This window comes from Equus caballus, chromosome 15 (assembly GCF_041296265.1).
Source record: "Equus caballus isolate H_3958 breed thoroughbred chromosome 15, TB-T2T, whole genome shotgun sequence".
Classification (NCBI taxonomy): Eukaryota; Metazoa; Chordata; class Mammalia; order Perissodactyla; family Equidae; genus Equus; species Equus caballus.
Window position 1 is genome coordinate 92,729,264 of NC_091698.1, and position 6,923 is coordinate 92,736,186.

Genomic DNA, 6,923 nt, shown 5'->3' on the forward strand with positions numbered 1-6,923 from the left:
CTGGGGGAGGGCCGAGACATCAGGCTTTAAAGAACAGCTGCATCTTGGGGCTGAGCCTGTGTCATTCACAGGCTCAAATGGTGGGCTCATTATTGCAGCTGTTGCTGGCTTTAGGGAGCCAGACAGCTGTTACCAGGAGATGAATTCAAAGAGAACAGATGAAATGGAATCCTGTGAAAATAACTGTGCCTGTATGTATGTGCCCAATGCTCTCCCTTCTCGTAGCTCAAAACGTTCTAAAGAGGTAATCTCCTTATTCCTTATAGGAAGACCAGGTTTGGCAAGTACAAGAGAGAAAGCCAGGCAGAGATAAGGTAAGTGTCTTAAACCAGCTTTTCCGGGACATTCTTAAGCAGAGTCTTTGAGGGCTTCACAACTTTTTCAGTCATCAGCATTTGTGATAGGCATGGCAGAAGAGTGTTCTTGGCAGAGCTGGGGAGCCCTAGGAGTGTCTGTGCTAAGGAAGAGACAATGGGATTGGAGCTAACCCTTCCCCTCCCCTCCCCAAATATAAGCTGTTGCCGTCTTATGGATCTTAGCATCTTTTTCTGATGCTGTAGGCACTGTGCCTGCTCATGAGCCCTTGGTCTGTTTTCTCTTTGGATATTCTTAGTACCCATCTTACTTGTCACTAAAGTTTCTTATTCCTTCCCCACCTTTCCCTTTCCTCCCGTCTGGACTTTCTCTTCTTACTCTCCTTGGAAGACAAGCCATTTATCCCATTGCTATGCCTTTCCTAGTGTAGGCTTTCTGCACAGGGTGAGTGGTACCATCCCACTGCCTATGCAAATCCTAATTGTTCTTTCTGGTCTACCTTGACTACCAGTCAGCCCCTTCGTGGCCTCTACGGCGCTTATAGTGGGTGCTGCCGCACAGTCTAACACAAGGTTTTCCTCCGCTGGTATAGTCCACTCACCTAGGCTATAGGCTAGGGACTAAGAGCAGACACTTCCTTTCCTCTAGTTACCCCTAGCTGCCCATCACTTACTGTGCAATGATATATATTCAGCACCCATTTGTTCGAAAATATCTATTTCTCTACTCTTTTAAACTGATTTTTCTACTTTCCTGTTTTATGTTGGACTTAATTTTCAAATCATTATAAACTTTTATGGAGCACTTTCCGTGCTTTTTGGTTAGTACTTTATCTCATACAACCCTAGGAGGTAGGGACTATTACTACCCATATTTCACAGTGAAGAACCTGTGGCTAAAAGAGGTAAAGTAACTTGCTCGAGGTCACACGCTAGTGGTCCAAGGTCTTAACCATTTGTTACAATGCTTTGCATAAGCCACCCAAAATCCCTTTTAGGAAGGGTACAGATTAGAAGTTCTACTATAATGAATGTTCCAAATAAATGGGTAGGCTGGCATTTGGAGAATGGAGTATTCCTCTCCAAAGGCTGGGCGCTTGCCACTATATCCTGAGCCTCATCTGGGGACAATATGGTCCACCCTAGGGTTTGGTCCCTCTTAGGTGCCTAGGTGAAACTTATCACACTGCTAGTGACAACCAGCTTGGGGAATTCCAAACTTCAGTTCCTGTACCTCTACACTGTGATTATTTGACCTCAGAGGACCTAGGGAAAAGGGCTTGATCTCTGATTTCCTCAGGAGATATCTATTTCCTGGAAAGCTATGATCAGATGTCTGTGGGCACTGCCTTGGAGGCAATTCTTTTTTGACAGGAGTGAGAACTTTTTCTTAACTGAACCAACTATGGGTAAATTATGAGGTAAGCCAATGGACTCTTTTGGGAAGCCTGTGGCCAGGGTGTGAACTAACAACCTGTTTTCAGAAGAAATCTTTGCTGGGAACATTCTTGCTGCCACACTTTTTTAGAGATTTAACTGATCACATTACCCCCCTCCCCCATAACATCCTTTGTCAGGCTGCATTCTTTGGGCAGTTCAAAGTAGCTGCACAAAGGAGGCTGAATGCACAGTTCAGAGCCACCATTCCCTAGTGTCTACTATGTCCGATTCCACAGTGAAGGATGGAGAAGTTTCTCTAGGATCCGCCCCTTGGGCTCCACTGCCTTTTCTCCTCCCTTTAATGAATGCCCTGTGTCTCTGGGTTTCTTCCAACCTCAACCTCTTTCAAATGAAACCTGTTCTGGATTGCTTCCCCCTTCTTTAAAAGAACTGATGTACCCATTATCCACTCTTATCTCCAAAGATACCGTGCCTTAAAATGTGTGTTACGTGCCATCAAATCGACTTCAACTCCTGGTGACCCTATGAATGAGTGATGTCCACAACGTCCTGTCCTCAGCAGCCCTACTCTGCTCCTGTGGACTCATGCCTATGGCTTCCTTTATGGAGCCAATCCATCTCAGATTTGGGCTTCCTCTTTTCCTGCTGCCTTTACTTTTCCCAGCATTACTTCTTTTCTAAAGAATCCTGACTTCCCATGATGTGCCCGAATTAGGACAGCCTTAGTGTTATCATTTGTGCCTCCAGCGATAGTTCAGGCCTAATTTGCTCTGGGCCCCACTTGTTCGTCTTTCTGGCATTCCAGGGCATCCATAGAGCTCTCCTCCAACTCTATATTTCAAATGAATTAATTTCTTTCCCGTCAGCCTTCTTCCTTTCCAGCTTTCACACCAGTACGTAGTAATTGGGAATAAAAGGGTGTGAATAATCTTGGCCTTGGTCTCTAATGATACTTCCTCACACTTGATGATCTTTCCTAATTCTTTCATTGCTGCCAAATCTCAGTCTTCTGGCTGTGGTCTCTGTTTAAATTGATAACTGACCAAGACAAACAAAATCTTTAACAATTTCATTGTCTTCATTGTCTAGTTAAAGTTGTGTAGTTCTTCTGTAGTCATGAATTTTTCTTCCTGCTTTGGCACTTTCTTCTTTCACTTTCGTCTGAAGTCATTTCATGTCATTGCTGCTTTCTGCCAGTAAGATGGTGTCACCTGAATGTCTTAGATTGATATTTCTCCCACCCGTATTCACTCCTCCTTCATCTGAGTCTAGCCCAGTTTCTTTTTTTCCTTGTTCTCCCCAAAGCCCCCCAGCACATAGTTGTATATTCTAGTTGTAGGTCCTTCTGGCTCTGCTATGTGTGACGCTGCCTCAGCATGGCCTGATGAGCAATGCCATGTCCGTGCCCAGGATCCAAACCACTGAAACCCAGCCCACCGAAGCAGAGCTCACGAACTTAACCACTCGGCCGTAGGGCCAGTCCCTAACCAAGTTTCTTATGTGATATGTTTAATGCACAGATTAAACAGATAGGGAGATTTGCCTTAAAATATACAGCAAAAAAAAAAAAAAAAATGCCAAAGGATAGTCTCAGGGAGGAATTTGCATTTGAATTAACTCAAATACCTTCTAAGCACTTATACTGGGCCCAGGGAGTGGCTCTGCCTGAAGTTCCAAAGGCAAAAGTCACAGACTTGCCCTCAAAGAACCAGAACTGTCTACCTATTATGGCCTCCACTGGCCACATGTGGCTATCGAGCACTTGAAATGTAGCCAGTCAAAGCTGTGATGTGCTGTAAGTGTAAAATACATACCAGATTTCAAACACTTAGTTTGATTTAAAAATGTAAAATATCTCACTGATGATTTTTACATTGATTACATGTTAAAATGAGAACATTTTGGATATATTGAGTTAAATCAAATATATTATTAAAATTAATTTTAATCTGTTTATTTCCATTATTTAAAAAAATGTGACTATTAGAAAATTAAAGATTATATATTTGACTGGTATTATATTTCCATTGCACCGTGCTGGTGGATAAATGTCATATGAGGAGAGGGATCGTGCTATAAAATGTTATAAAGACACTGAAAACGTACCACGGGAGGAGAGAAGGGAGAAATAAATTTCAGTTGGACAACCCAGGAAGATATGAAACAAGTGACATCAGAACTGAGTCTTGAAATAGGATTGCAGGGAAAAGGCCCGGAGGCATCCACACCCAGGTCTAGGGTGGGAATTTTTGATTCAGCCACTTAGAGGACTACAGATTTTAAGGTGCTAGAGGCTTCCTATGATTTCCAAATCTGATTGCCCATCAGAATTACCTGCTGGTTTTGAAAGAGTGTAGGTTCCTGGGCTCACCCCAAACCTTCCAAGACAGAATTCATGTGTGCGAGGCCAGACATCCATGTTTCACAAAACTGCATGGGCCGTCTGCCCACAGCTCATGGATCCCAGTCCAGGAAACAGCCTTTGGAAATGCCAAGTGCAAACGGTCATCTTTGTGTCTCTGAGAGGCCAGCCTTAGAGGGCTTCCCATAATCCACGGCTAGAGACAGACTAGGCATCTTCTGTTCTTGTTACATGTCCTTTGGGGAGAAGCACCTGAAATACAGAACTCACATCCTGGGCTGGTCTGCCGGTTTCCTCTCTGCGGGAGCAGAACAGGAGGGCTCCGTGAGCTAGTCCTCATCTCAGGTACCAAGGTACTTGTTCAGCAGCTCTTGTCTGCCTCAACCTCTACCAGAGTAGTGATTCCAGAAAAGAAAAAAACAATCTTTGCAGGCTAATATTTGATCACTCCGGACAGCGAACAAAAGCTCTTTATACTTTCAAAAGTTCTTCATAGCCACAGTGGCTTAGAAGGAGGAAGACAGAATGAAAGAATAAGGGAGACAGGTGGGTAGGGGAGAGAGATTTGTTTTTCTGACGGTTATAGTAAATGGATCTGTACACCCCAAAATGCCATCATTTTCCTTCTTTTCTTTCTCCAGCCCCCCGATCCCTCTTTGATCTCCAGCAGTGTTTGTGTAAGTGTGACCCAAAGACCACCTAACTCAGAATCTATAGGGGTGGGGTCCGACAACTTGTTTTTATAACAGATCCTTCAGATGAGTCCTAAGAAGGCTGAATTTGAGAATGATGGGTCTAGAAGTTTGCCATCCCCAGGATTACTTACATGGCACCTGATCTGGTACATGCCATCTTAAAGCGTTTCCCTTGTCAATGCTAGTCAGCCTCATTTGTCCTAACCTTTCTCATTTCTGCCTGAGTGCAGCTTTGGGGGCTCCCTTTGAGCTGTGTACAGTGTCACTCAATGTCATTCTTACTGGGCCAGAAGAGCAGCTACCTCTTTCATGGTATATCACCAAGCCAGTTTTGTTCTCACAAACTCGCTTCCAGATTGGTTAATTCATTTAACTTGCAAAACACATTTCCCAAGTACTGTATCTATTGGGACCAGAAACCCCACTACATTCTGGAGACATACAGGGAACAGATGAGGTCCCTGTACCAGGGTGCTCATTCTCTAGAACAGAGGTCCACAGTGTGATAAAGGTCAAAAATGGGTTTTGGGGTGTCAAGTACAGCATGCAACAATAATCCTGTATATTTTACTATAAGGAGACCTACAAATTTCATAAATTTTAAAGGTTTTGCATAACTCAGGAAGGGCTAAGAGCTACTGGAAGGATAGATAACAATGATGAATGCTTTCTAAGAAGAGAAAATGTCATCACTGGCAAGCTAGCAAAATGGTGCCAAGTCAGGATATTTAATAACACTGTCATTAGCAGATCAACTATTTGCTCCAGGATGGGTGATATCAAGATGCAGAAAAGTTTGCTTAGGTATCGAGATCAAAGGTGTCCCTCAAGGCTCAACTCAAATGCCACCAATAACAGTCTATTCTCCTAATAGTTATATGTGGGTATTTCTGAGGAGAATGAGGTTAGTATGGATGGATGGTCAAGAAAAACCTCTTGGTAGAAACACATTGTGATTTGTACCTTAAGCAAAATTGGGGGTGAGCCAGGGCTTTCTGGGTAATATTTGAAGTCATTGAAGCAGCAGCATCTCCCACCCCTGTTGTTCTGAACAGGGGACACACAGCTGCATAGTTGAGAGGGAATCATGCAGAAAAGAGCTTTCTTAGGAGCATCCCAATCCACACCAAAATCTACCCTGGGTGCTCAGGAGGGGAGATTTCTGCTTCCATAGCCATTCATCCTGGAGAGGAACCTTCCCAAGAGCCTCTGCCGTGTGGTTGGGGTCTACCAGGAGAGAGCAGAAAAGATGCCTCGAACTCCCAATCTGATCCCCAGCTCAGCACAATCAGAGGCTTTTACAAGGAACTATAGCGGGGGAGGGAAGCAGCACTCCCTCTCTGGACTGAAGACGGGATGGGGAGTGGTGGTGGGGAAGCTGCGGCTTGAGCTTTGAACCTGATCTCTCAGCCTCAACAGGAAGATGCAGCACCAGCAACGACTTTCTTATGGCTCTCAATTTGGCACTTCTAAGGCTCCCTCTGAGGGTGGGGGATGGATTTGCCAAGGAGGAAGGGAACTTTCAGAATCTTCTGACTTGTAACAGACAGTCTCCGAAAGTTTGAGGAGAGGCTACAGATAGGCAGTAGTCCTCATTTTTCGGGGAAGGTCAGATTTTTTTTGACCTATTCGTCAAAATACTACTCAGGCTTTTGGTGAACGCCAGATGATTTTAGATTGCAGATTTGACCTCAATAAATCCACAAAATGATCACATTCATCTCTTCCTCCTGTTGGCTCTTTGCTCTTCAGCACAGGCACAAATTTCACAGGCCAGTCACCTCAGTCAGGATAGTGTTCATGCTTTTCATCACCCCCCACTGCATGCTGTGGGAAAGGAAGGGTCTGTGGTATCTACAGTCGCGTGAGTTCAGAAGCTGCTCCCCACTGGTTACCTACTGTGGAGCGTTGAGTCCATTATTCCTCTGACCCAGGGCTCATCTGTAACAGGAGGAAAATAATGAATGTATCTCACTAGGGCATAATGAAGATTAAGTAAAACAAAGCACCTTGCACATGGAGGTGTTAGTGTGATTTGCTTCCTTCATCTTTCCCTTTTAACATAGCAAATAGAGGACTCTAATAAATCTGATGCCAGCTACTTTGCACAACTCATTCTCTGAATCTCTGTTTCCTAGATGGTTTTTAGGA